Below are 13,090 nucleotides of genomic sequence, written 5' to 3'. Positions count from 1 at the left end.
GCTCGATTCCTATAATGTCTCCCAGAGTGGCGCTGATTGGCCAGCGGGTCCACGTGATGCGGAGCAAGACACTCCGCATCACGTGGTCCCGCCGGCCAATCAGCGCCCGCCAGTGCAGTGAATATTAAGTAGCCATGTGCGCGGCTACTGTAGCTGGCTCTTCCCGCCTCCTCTCCGCCCCCCACTGCGCATGTGCAAACAGTCTATGGCCGCTCCAACGCCGTAGCATGCTGCACTTTGCGGAGAACGTGCAGCGTTACATGTAACGCAACGTGGGCTGTGTGAACAGCCCACTTGTGTTACATTGCTGTGCGTTGGGGGAGCATTACAGGCGCACTAACGTGCGCCTGTAACGTCTTGGTGTGTAAGCAGCCTAAAGAAAAGTGCACAAAATGATCCAAGAGACTTGAGCGCAATCAAGCAGGCACACGGATAGGACCACGCATGCGCAGCAACCCCCAACAAAAAATGGTTGTAGATCTTTCTGAGGGGGGCAGTGGCACAATGGAGGGGACATGAAGGGAGCCGATACATTTAAAAGACTAAGGGGGGAGGCTGCAAGGGCTGCTGCCCTGAAAGTCATGAATAAATACAATGTGTTGGGTCTTATTTACACACTTGGTAAGTGTTGGGTCTTATTTACACAATTTTCTGTTCTTTGCCCTTAAAATAAACCTGAGATGATTTGTGCTTACCTGGGGCTTCCTCCAGCCCCCTGTAGTCTATTAGTTCCCTCAATGTCCTCCCGGTCCGATCTGCTGTGCTGCTGTGAAGTCTGTGATCCATCTGGGTTGCGAGTTACTGTGCATGCGCTGTTCTGGGCGCACACCACCTCGATCGTTCTCCCGTGACCGGGGGCGTTCTGCTCAGGCGCAGTTACAATCTTAATGAAGTTCCCATTTGCAGAACACTCCCGGGCACCGCATCATGATGGGGGAAGCGCACTGACCCACGCAAGCAGGGCAGTTTCTAGGCTAAATTGTTTCCAGGGCAAGGGTTTTAATATTGTACCCCCCTCCCCCGTGGGCTTGAGAATGGTAAATACAAAGGAAGGTAGGATAGAAAGGTGCTGGCACTGCAGCTAGGGGTTCAGAGAGGGTTGCAGGGGTGCAGACCAGGTATCCGGTGAGATGCAGATAGACCAGCGTGCTCAGGCTCAGATAGACATCATATGCAGGCAGAGAAAAGGATGAGAAATGCCGGCACTGCTGTAAACTGCTTGTTTATTCATAACACATGGTGCAACATCGTGGATTCAATTGTATGCATATTGAGACGTAACATACCGGTTTGCTGGTAAAGCTGTGCGGTGGGTGCTGGGGGATGAGAGCTTTACGGCCGTTTCGCGCAGATGCGCTTCTACGGAGGCTGCCGAGGGTGGCTGTTTGCTGTCAGTTTAAATCCATATATGCATACATGCATCCATATATGCATACAATTGAATCCACGATGTTGCACCATGTGTTATGAATAAACAAGCAGTTTACAGCAGTGCCGGCATTTCTCATCCTTTTCTCTGCCTGCATAGAATGGTAAATATGATGCGATAATTAGCCCCCAAGTATAGGTAGCCAGCTATAGGCGCCCCATAGTAGGTTATCCAGCCATAGGTGCCCCCCAGTAAAGGTTAGTTAGCCATAGGTGGCCCAGTATAGGTTAGCCAGCCATTGGTGACCCCAGTAAAGGTTAGCCAGCCATAGGTGCCGCCAGTGTAGGGTTAGCCAGCCATAGGTGCCCCCAGTATAGGTTAGCCAGTCATAGGTGCCGCCGTAAAAGGTTAGCCAGCCATAGGTGCCCCCAGTAAAGGTTAGCCAGCCAAAGGTGCCCCCAGTATAGGTTAGCCAGCCATAGGTGCCCCCAGTAAAGGTTAGCCAGCCATAGGTGCCCCCAGTATAGGTTAGCCAGCCATAGGTGCCCCCAGTAAAGGTTAGCCAGCCATAGGTGCCCCCAGTAATTGTTAGCCAGCCATAGGTGCCCCCAGCATAGGTTAGCCAGCCATAGGTGCCCACAGTATAGGTTAGTCAGCCATAGGTGCCCCCAGTAAAGGTTAGCCAGCCATAGGTACCCCAGTATAGGTTAGCCAGCCAAAGGTGTTGTTGCCAGTATAGCTTAGCCAGCCATAGCCGCCCCCATGGCTGACAGCGGCATAGCGGATCAGACTGGGAGGGCATTGACAGACTTAAGCAGGGTTCCCCAAAGGTTTTCGGTCGAGGGCCGGGTCAACATACTTCAGACTGCTGGAGGGCCGGAATATACATAAAATGATGTAGAAGTCTTTGAGGGCCAGACAGTGAAGCATACCCAAGTAACTAACTGCAGTCGAATTGGACAGCAGTGTCACCGGATGTGGAATTTGATTGGATGTGAATGGGTGGTACCAGCACTGCTATTCTATATGCAGACCACCAATATTTAAAGATGTAGCTGACCGCATCTATAAGTTATACATTTTGTGTTTGGGGGCCGGTAAAAAAGCCTCAGGCCCGCGGGCCTTAGTTTGAGGACCACTGGACTAAAGGGAAGCCTCAGGGAAGTAAGCATCCCTTTGTCCCGTTCATCTCAGGTTTACTTTAACATTGTTCACTTTGCCTATCCCATATCCATATTTAGGACAGATCAATCAATACATTTTTCTTACAGTTTTATTTTTTTCCTTATAATATTTATCATACATTTTTATTCTCATGAATCCATTATTTATTTCTCTTTATTCCCAGCAGCATATCAGCAGTGGAAGTCATCCGTTTGAGCCTCCTGTTTAGAAGGGATGCTGCCTCCCTGGATGTGATTAGAAGGTGGGTTATCATTCTCCTTTTTTATTAAAATCGACCAATATTGCCTCCAGCTTTCTAACATCCCGGTAATATATGGATGTTTTTGGTGATTTCTTTGATCTCAGTCTAGATTATCAGTATTGTTTCTAGCATTGAGTGCATTTTTATTGTTCACCACAAGATGGCAGCATTTAGCAGTATTAAGTATTGTTAGTTTTGATGGCAGTGAAATGCTAAATTCTGAATACTCACCTGAAGACACAGAAAGATGGATCACAATGAGAACACCAGACTAAGAGCATTCCCCCACCCATCGTCCTGCCCGTGGGAACATGCAATGTCACGTTATGGCACACGTCGGGCGCAAAGGAGAGTTCAAACCATCGCCGCACTTTCTGCGGGAGTCATCCGGGATCTTAACAATTTGTTCCGCCATGACAGTCATAATCGATGCGTGCTACAAAACATTGTTCCTCTAATAGCACGCTCATACTCACATCGCGAGATCATGGAAACAATCGCTTGTTGCTCATAAAATCGCTGGTGGCTGGAAGAATAACCTACAAAATCACGACGTGGGTACGAGCCTTGAAGGAAAACTGTAACGAGAGGGACATGGAGGCGGACATATTTATTTCCTTTTAAACAATACCAGGTGCCTGGCAGCCCTGCTGGTCTGTTTGGCTGCAGTAGTGTCTGAATCACACCAGAAACAAGCATGCAGCTAATCTTGTCAGATCTGACAATATTATTTTAAAGGATTGCGGAGATGCCGCCGCGCGGTCTGGCAGCGGGGCGCCTCTCTCCGCGTTCAGACCGGCGGTTTCCGCACAGCAGCATGCGTCTGGTTTGTCTGAGCCTTCTAGTGCACACAGATGGAGAGCTACGCTCTCGCGCTCGCTGGGAGGCAGGACCTTTATGCCAGGAGGAGAGGGATCAGCTGATCAGGTTGGTCAGCTGATCCCAGCGCAGACTGTCATTGGCTGAGTAGCAATCAAAAAGTAGAACGCGCTCTCAGTCTATAATAGTGACAGAGGGGCTGTGACACCCTGTCCTCCTTACAGGAAATACAGTTCAGTCCCTCACACAAAAGTTCAGTCCCTCACACAAGGCAACTTCACCGTCTGATGCACAGTCCTCTTCTCTTGTCACAAAAGACCATCACAGGGATATGTAAAAAAACAAGAGAAATCACATAGCGTACTTCTGTCAGCAATTCAGTGCCTCCACCACCACCCTAGAGTGATACTGCTGTGACAGGTGTAAGAATGACACATCCAATGTCCACTCCGTGCTGGGTCACTCCCCCTATGTGCCCGCACTCACCCTATGAGCCTCCTCAATCCGGAGGTAGGATTTGCAAGTGTTGGGGGATCTCTTATAATCTTCTCTGGCACTAGAACTCAAAGGAGACTTCCATAGTGTAAAACCATCTCAGTTTAATAAAAAAAAGTTAAAATCGCACTTACAATTCCTTCACCATAAACAAGCATGAATGGATCAGTGGGTGTTAGCTCCCGGGTAGCCGTTCACACCCATCCGACTTCAGATCACACTGTCTGCTGGGCTCGTTCAGACATCTATTCCGCGTCCTCTGCTGCCGGTCACGTGGGTTTTTAGCTCCGCCCTACACGTTTCGTCATAACGTATGACTCATCAACCCACGTAACACCGGCATCTCAAATTCCCCTAAACTCTCCTCCCTTTCTCCTTGCTGCGCATGTCCAGGCAATGCGTGAAGCGCATCAAACCCGGAAGTGCACTCCATTCAAAATCTACTAGTCCCAATTGGTTAGTATTTTGGAAACTCCTCCCTTCTACTTCCTACATGTATCTGGGGGATACGTGGAACACATCAAACTCGGAAAGTGCGTTTTAATCCATATCTGCTAATGAAATGAAGGTTATTGACCATAAAACAGACACATCAATTGTGCAGACCTCACTATACTTCACTGGGTTGCCCCTCAATGTCAATTTGACAGCGCTATCTACACATACCGAACGGATTATTATCTCAGCTATGCTAACAGGTTACTAAACTGTTCTTAAAGAGGCAGTTACATCCTCACCCGAATTGGTGCTTCCCAGTGATAAGCAGTCACTATACAAAGATTATATCAGAGAACACACGTTATTAAATAAAATAAATAAAAAATATAAAATATAAAAGATATAAAAAGATAAAGATTATCCATTATTAATAAAACAATATCCAACTTAACGTTCAATCCACTAGGCTGCGATGTTTCCAGATCAAAAATCCATTTTGTTTCTCTCTTATACAATACAATACAATAACATTTGTAAATGTAATAAATAACATTTGTAACATTTGTCTCTTAGATATATCTCGTACTCTATTATTTCCTCTCCAAAAAGGTAACATTTTATCAGCTGCACAAAATGACATACACTTTGGATCTGAATTGTGTACCTGTTTAACCTCCTGAGCGATAATCCCGAGCTGAGCTCGGGGTATGTCGCGCAGGAGGATTTCTCAGGCCCCGCTGGGCCGATTTGCATAATTTTTTTTTTGTTACACGCAGCTAGCACTTTGCTAGCTGCGTGTAACTTCCGATCGCCGCCGCTCGCCGCCGATCCGCCGCTACCCGCCGTTCCGCGCAGCCCCCCCCCTCCCCAACCCCTTGCGCAGCCTGGCCAATCAGTGCCAGGCAGCGCTGAGGGGTGGATCGGAACTCCCTATGACGTCACGACGTCCATGACGTCGGTGACGTCATCCCGCCCCGTCGCCATGGCGACCAGGGAAGCCCAGCAGGAAATCCCGTTCTGAACGGGATTTCCTGCTTACTCTGATCGCCGAAGGCGATCGGAGTGGGTGGGGGGATGCCGCTGCGCTGCGGCTATCATGTAGCGAGCCCTGGGCTCGCTACATGATTTAAAAAATAAAAAAAATTAAAAAATAGTGCTGCGCCACCTCTTGGGCGATATAATTGTATCGCCCAGAGGGTTAAAGTGCATGGATACACTATGTTTCTCAAATCCTTTCCTCACATTGTTAATATGTTCCCCAATCCTTGATTTGAGGGATCTGGTGGTGCGGCTCACATATTGTAGACCACATTCACACCAGATCACATATACCACATATGTTGAGGCACAGGTAATGAATTCCCTAATTTTGAAGGATTGGCCATTTGCAAACGATTGGATACTGTTGGTTCTAACACCCTTTGCCTCTCTACAACATTTGCAATTATGACAGGGGAAGAAGCCTTTGGACTGCCATCCCTGAATCTTGGACTCACTTGTCCGTGGATTTTGTGGGAGAACACCCCAGGTCTATGGGCAAGACGGTCATTTGGGTGGTAGTAGACAGATTCAGTAAGATGGCTCACTTTGTCCCCTTGAAAGGACTCCCCTCAGCCCAGGAATTGGCCGATCTCTTCATCCAGCACATTTTCCGGCTGCATGGCATTCCGGAAAATGTAGTGTCAGATCGGGGAGTCCAATTTGTATCTAAGTTTTGGAGAGCTTTTTGCCATCAGCTGGACATGGATCTTGCATTCTCATCAGGCTACCACCCACAGACCAATGGCCAGACCGAGAGAGTTAACCAGTCCCTGGAACAATTTCTTAGATGTTATGTTGCAGATGCGCAATCCGATTGGGTAAAATTTTTGCCGTTTGCAGAATTTGCGCACAACAACCTGAAGAGTTCCTCTTCAGGGTTTTCCCCATTTCAGATAGTGTCGGGAAGATCGCCCAAGTTTGCCCCATTGCCAGTGGCTTCTACACCATTCCCGGCCCTGGAGGACTGGCAGAGGGCTTTGAAGGAGATTTGGGGAATGGTTAAGAGAAACTTGGGGAAAGCCTTCCAGACCCAGAAAATGCAGGCGGACAAAAGGCGGTCCGCAGAGTGGAAATTCTCTCCAGGGGACTTGGTGTGGGTGTCCACTCGGCATTTGGCCTTGAAGCAACTGTCACCCAAACTGGGTCCTAGATTCATAGGACCTTTTCCAGTGACCAGAAAAATCAATAACGTCACTTATGCTATTGATCTCCCAGCCAGCATGCGAGGCGTGAGATCATTCCATGTGTCTCTGTTGAAGCCGGCAGTGCACGTGGATTCCTCCCCCCCCCCCCCCCCGCCCTTGTGCTGGTTGATGACCAACCGGAATATGATATTGAAAAGATTCTAGACTCTCGGTTAGTGCAGAATTCCGTGCCATATCTGGTTCACTGGAAGGGATATGGTGTAGAGGAAAGAACTTGGGTGCCAGATTGTCGCATGCATGCGGAAGAATTAAAGAAAGAGTTTCATGGCTCACATCCTGGGAAGCCTGGTGGGAAGTGTCCGGAGTCCACTCCTCGGGGGGGGGTACTGTAAAGGATTGCGGAGATGCCGCCGCGCGGTCTGGCGGCGGGGCGGCTGTCTCTGTGTTCAGACCGGCGGTTTCCACACAGCAGCATGCGTCCGGTTTGTCTGAGCCTTCTAGTGCACACAGATGGAGAGCTACGCGCGCGCGCGCTGGGAGGCAGGACCTTTATGCCAGGAGGAGAGGGATCAGCTAATCAGGTTGGTCAACTGATCCCAGCACAGACTGTCATTGGCTGAGTAGCGCTGGGTGGCGCTGAGGAGCATGGCACTATATATAGATCTCGCTGGTCAGTCTCAGGTTGTCTGCCGTTGCGAATACATACGTGTGAGCACTCAGACCATAGTCAGATCCCACAGTGTGTTAGAACCAGGTGGACCTGGGAATTTACACTTAGCCAGATTACGCTATTGTTATATGCTGTGTTATACTTTAGACCAGTTCCAGGGTGTTGTGACCAAGGACCTCACACCCAATCTTAGGATTACTGTGTCATTACTGTGTTATACTTTAGACCAGTTCCAGGGTGTTGTGACCAAGGACCTCACACCCAAGCTTAGGATTACTGTGTCATTACTGTGTTATACTTTAGACCAGTTCCAGGGTGTTGTGACCAATGACCTCACACCCAAGCTTAGGATTACTGTGTCATTACTGTGTTATACTTTAGACCAGTTCCAGGGTGTTGTGACCAAGGACCTCACACCCAAGCTTAGGATTACTGTGTCATTACTGTGTTATACTTTAGACCAGTTCCAGGGTGTTGTGACCAAGGACCTCACACCCAATCTTAGGATTACTGTGTCATTACTGTGTTATACTTTAGACCAGTTCCAGGGTGTTGTGACCAAGGACCTCACACCCAAGCTTAGGATTACTGTGTCATTACTGTGTTATACTTTAGACCAGTTCCAGGGTGTTGTGACCAAGGACCTCACACCCAATCTTAGGATTACTGTGCCATTACTGCGTTATACTCTAGACCAGTTCCAGGGTGTTGAGACCAAGAACCTCACACCCAAGCATAGGATACTGTGTTATTCTTTAGACTAATTCCTGGGTGTTTAGACCAAGGTCCTCACACCCCAGACTAGGATTGTGATTTATATCTGTTATGACCATTTGCTCGGGTGTTGCCGACCTGGCCTGCCCGACCCTTCTGGCTGTCACTCATCCCTTGAGTGTTCAGTCTGTCTGTACTACCCGTGACACTATTCCACCAAGTGTCAGTTAGCTGCAAGGACCTCTTGCTCATCAGAGAGTCCTTCCTGCAACACAGCCAGTGGCCTCTATCCCATTGGAGTCCCTTGGCTGCAGTACAGTCTGATTTCCAGTTTACCAGGGAATCACTGGCTGCCAGATTATCACTATCTCCTCTCTCTAGGAGATAGTCCTTGCACAGTCCAGGGCCACCTGCCCCTCAGGTGGTTCCTGGCCGAGCTGCCCGTATCTCCCGCCTCACGGGAGATAGCCTACAGTTACACTTAACACTTATACTTCATTAGGTGTCCAGAGGTTAGTCATACTTGTATTATTGGTGATTCTGCAGATCATCCATAATCAGGTATACATCTGTATTGTTGATGATTTTGCAGATCATCAATAATCAGATTCTCTCTGTGTGCTGACACCAATCGTTACAGGTCCTCAGTTTTCCTGTGCAGAAAGCGAGGGGGGTGGGAGGGCCCCATCCAAAGCCTTGTACCTGCCGTATCTGTGACTTTTACGTCAGCTTCATCTTAGGGTTATGACATCATTTATACTGCACTTCACGAACTTGGTTGACAGCAGCACCATTCTGTAGGACGTCACATCACTGACACAAGTATTGGCTTATCTTATCTCCTACCTTCATCAGTAAAGCAGCCTGCGCTCGCTTGCACACATGCCAAAATACTAATGTTTACCAGCTTCAGAGATCAGCTTACATAATGTGGTATTTATAAGGTGGGGACATTTCTTGGCAGCAACGAGTGTCAACATACCAGTTCTAGAGACAGTGCTGAAACACTGGCAGTGTAAATAGCTTCACTCGTAAACACCTTGCTTCACGAAAATAAACTCCAGGCTGGTGGAGTGTGCACCGCAGAGGGAGGAGCTACTATCAGCTAATACTGGGTGACCAATAGCAAGATTTTCTATTCAGAAACTGTTACTGTTTTGCACTTTAGTTCTGTTGTCTTATAGTATTAACTGTACTTATGATGAAGATATGTGGTTAACTCTAAATTGTCCCCAGATTATTCATGTAACTAATTATGACTCTTTACTCCCTTAAAGCAGAATATAACCCAGCATTTTTATATTTGCTCTAAAACATTGTTTACAGCATATTATATGCAACCAGCATTTTTTTTTTTACTAGACCAGCATTCGAAGGGTTACACACAGAGCTTGAAAGTTCAGTGCAGTGAAATGTGGACACATCCGAAGATTTAGATTATGTTATCTTGTGTTTACTTAAATGTATCAAGTGAGGAATGTGACACATTCTCTGACTGCGGAGAAGCAGCTCAACACAGAGACTCAAAGCATGTCTGACTTTAATACATAATGAATAAAAACAGTTATTAATACAATGCAAAGTCAGCTCACAAAGCAAAAAACTGTACTTTTGGGAACCTAAAACTTCTAAATGAATAATAATACTTATGCACATATTCAAGTATGATAACCGTATGGCATTTAAAAAGTAGGAAAACATGTTTTTATTGAAGGGTTTTAAATCACTTTAAGCTCCCTGGCGGTAAGCCCGTGCTGAGCAAGGGGCTATGCCGCCGGGAGGCACCGCTCATGCCCCGCTGGGCCGATTTGCATAATTTTTTTTTTGCTGCACGCAGATAGCACTTTGCTAGCTGCGTGCAGTGCCCGATCGCCGCCGCTACCCGCCGATCCGCCGCTATACGCGTCGCCGCAGCCGCCCCCCCCAGACCCCGTGCGCTGCCTGGCCAATCAGTGTCAGGCAGCGCCGTGGGGTGGATCGGAGTCCCCTTTGATGTCACGACGTCGCCATGGCGATGGGGGAAGCCCTCCAAGAGATCCCGTTCTTTGAACGGGATTTCCGATCGCCGGCAAACGTATTTGCTGCCCCCTGGCGGATTTTGACAAACCGCCAGGAGGGTTAAAGAGATCTGAGGCCCCCAGCTGCATATTGTTCTTATTTTAATCACATATGACACACTTTACTGGCAATCTTTAAACTTAAAGGGTACCAGATGTGAAAATAGTAATAGAAACGGAGGGAGCAGGCATATAGTCTTACCTGTCCTGATGCCTGTCGCTCCCCCCATTCTCTTTTCTGCCCCCCGTATTATGCCTAAATGCCCCCCGGGACCCTCTTCCAGGTTGCCGGAGTCAGGCTTTACTGCTCAGATGCTGGCCAGGCTGTGCGCATCCTACAGCGCGCGCCTGTGGCTGGGAGAGCTCTGCACATGCATATGACTTAATTCGCATGACGTAGTGACATCACTGTAGGACGCGTACAGCCCGTCCAGCACCTGCGCAATAAAGCCTGACTCTGGCGACCCGGAAGAGGGATCTGGGGGACTTTTAGGCATAATGTGGGGGGCAGAAAGGAGAACAGGGGAGCGACATGCAAAGGAAACCAGGAAAAAAATGATTGACTCGCATACATGCCCCTTTTCCAGTATAGCCCCCTCCACAATAGCCAGATGTGCCCCCGGTACAAGTCAGCCCCCTCCCCATAGCTAAAGGTGCCCCTAGGATGATGCAGCAGTGTCTCAAGAAGCAACTAGATGGTGTCATAGATTTGAGATACAGCCATTGCTGCACAGGAAGCATCCCCGATCATTGCACTGCTAATAAATTGCTTGCACGCTCAACTCCACAAGCCAGGGGACATAGGTAGTCTTGAGAAATGCACTCTGCACACCATGTTGCCGGGGATGGAGGGCATAGTGTGTATCTAGGCTGAAGTACTTCATCGCATGTGGTAGGAGCGTGCGAGTGCTGCTGTAGGCTGGGACTGCTAGGCTATAAACAAAATACATGGCAGCCGGTCAGCATAATGGTAGTAGCGGTGGGGGAGGGGCGCCTTTTCCCCACACAGCGCCTCAAGCAGTTGCTTGTACTGCCTTTTGGTAGAAGCACCCCTGTTCACAAGGGAAACATCACTGTTGCAAATTACAGATGCAGAAGAGTCTCAATCTTTCACTTGTAATATTAAAATACTTAACTCAGGAAGAAGTGAAGGCAAGACTAAATAAATAAAAAATAGACAAGGCACCTGGCCCGGATGGCATAAATCCTCGGGTCCTAAGGGAATTAAGTTCAGTTAGAGATAAACCCCTTTATCTTATCTTTTGTGACTCTCTTTCAACTGGCAGAGTCCCAGTGGATTGGCGTACAGCCCACATTTTCCCATTATTTAAGAAGGGCAAAAAATCAGATCCAGGAAATTATAGACCTGTAAGTGTAACATCAGTTGTATGCAAACTATTTGAAGGGTTACTAAGAGACACTATGCAGGACTTCATAGTAGAAAATAATCTTATTTCTCAGCATCAGCATGGGTTTACTAAAGACAGGTCTTGTTTGCGTAACATGCTCAGCTTTTATGAGGTAGTGAATGCTAATGTGGATATTGGGAATGCTGTAGATGTGATATACTTGGAATTTGCTAAGGCCTTCGAACCTGTTCCCCACAAGAGTCTGGTGCAAAAGTTGAGGATGCAAGGACTGGGGAAGAGTCTGTGTGCATGGATAGGGAACTGGCTAATGGACAGAAAACAAAGAGTTGTGGTGAATGGATCATACTCAAAATGGGAGACTGTTAGCAGTGGGGTCCCACAGGTATCTGTACTGGGTCCAGTGCTCCTCAATTTATTTATTAATGACCTAGTAGATGCAGTAGATCATCAACTCTCAGGAATATAGTGACATATTGCAACAGGATCTGGAAAGGATGGCTAAACGGACACATAAATGGCAGATGAAATTCAATGTTGAAAAATGTAAAGTCATGCATTTTGGTCATACCAATGGCTTAGCACCATATAAAATAAATGGGATACAGTTGGGGACATCAAACTTGGAGAAGGACTTAGGAGTACTCATCGACAGCAAGTTACATAGTTATTTTGGTTGAAAAAAGACATACGTCCATCGAGTTCAACCAGAGAACAAAGTACAACACCAGCCTACTCCCTCACATATCCCTGTTGATCCAGAGGAAGGCAAGGAAGTTAAATAATCGTATTCAATGCCAAGCCGCTGCAGCTAAAGCTAATAAAATTTTGGGATGCATTAAAAGGGAAATATAAACTTGAGATGCTAGCATAATATTGCCCCTATTTAACTCTCTAGTAAGGCCACATCTGGAATATGGAATTCAGTTCTGGGCACCACATTACAGGAAAGATATTGCAGTTTTAGAGCAGATGCAGAGATGAGAAACAAAATTGATATGAGGGACGGAAGGTCTCACTTACCAAGAAAGGTTAGATAAACTGGGTTTATTTAGTCTAGAGAAAAGACGCCTTAGAGGGGATCTAATTAACATGTATAAATACATCAGAGTGCAATATAAAAGCTTGGCGGATGAGCTTTTTGTCCCTAGGCCTTCTCAAAGGACTAGAGGACATGATCTGCGCATGGAGGAAAAACGTTTAAGCCATTTATTTAGGAAAGGGTTCCTTACAGTAAGAGTGATTAAGATGTGGAATGCATTGCCACAGAAAGTAGTTATTGCAAATTCTATATCTGCATTTAAAGGGGGCTTAGATGCTTTCCTTTCATTGAAAGACATCCATGGCTACAATTACTAGGTAATGCCCAGTGATGTTGATCTAGGGATATTATCTGATTGCCATTTGGATTTTTTTTACCTTTTGGGGCTAATTGGACTATGCCTTGTAAGGGTTTTTCGCCTTCCTCTGGATCAATATGTGAGGGAGCAGGCTGGTGTTGTACTTTGTTCTCTGGTTGAACTCGTTGGACGTATGTCTTTTTTCAACC

General features: G+C 47.2%; 1 long non-coding RNA gene across 2 annotated transcripts in view; it reads left to right on the top strand.

Annotated features, from left to right (window-relative positions):
- The window catches only part of LOC137541248 (uncharacterized), a 213,602-nt gene that overhangs the window by 164,771 nt on the left and 35,741 nt on the right, over positions 1–13,090 (top strand). Inside the window, exon 3 of one of the 2 annotated variants that reach the window (XR_011025110.1) lies at positions 2,721–2,795. This is a non-coding gene — a long non-coding RNA (uncharacterized lncRNA). Of the gene's footprint in view, positions 1–2,717; positions 2,796–13,090 lie in introns of both variants that reach the window. The other variant, XR_011025111.1, reaches the window with a different exon arrangement.

The sequence above is a fragment of the Hyperolius riggenbachi genome, chromosome 12 (genome assembly GCF_040937935.1).
Source record: "Hyperolius riggenbachi isolate aHypRig1 chromosome 12, aHypRig1.pri, whole genome shotgun sequence".
Lineage (NCBI taxonomy): Eukaryota > Metazoa > Chordata > Amphibia > Anura > Hyperoliidae > Hyperolius > Hyperolius riggenbachi.
This window is presented reverse-complemented; position numbering and strand designations above follow the sequence as displayed.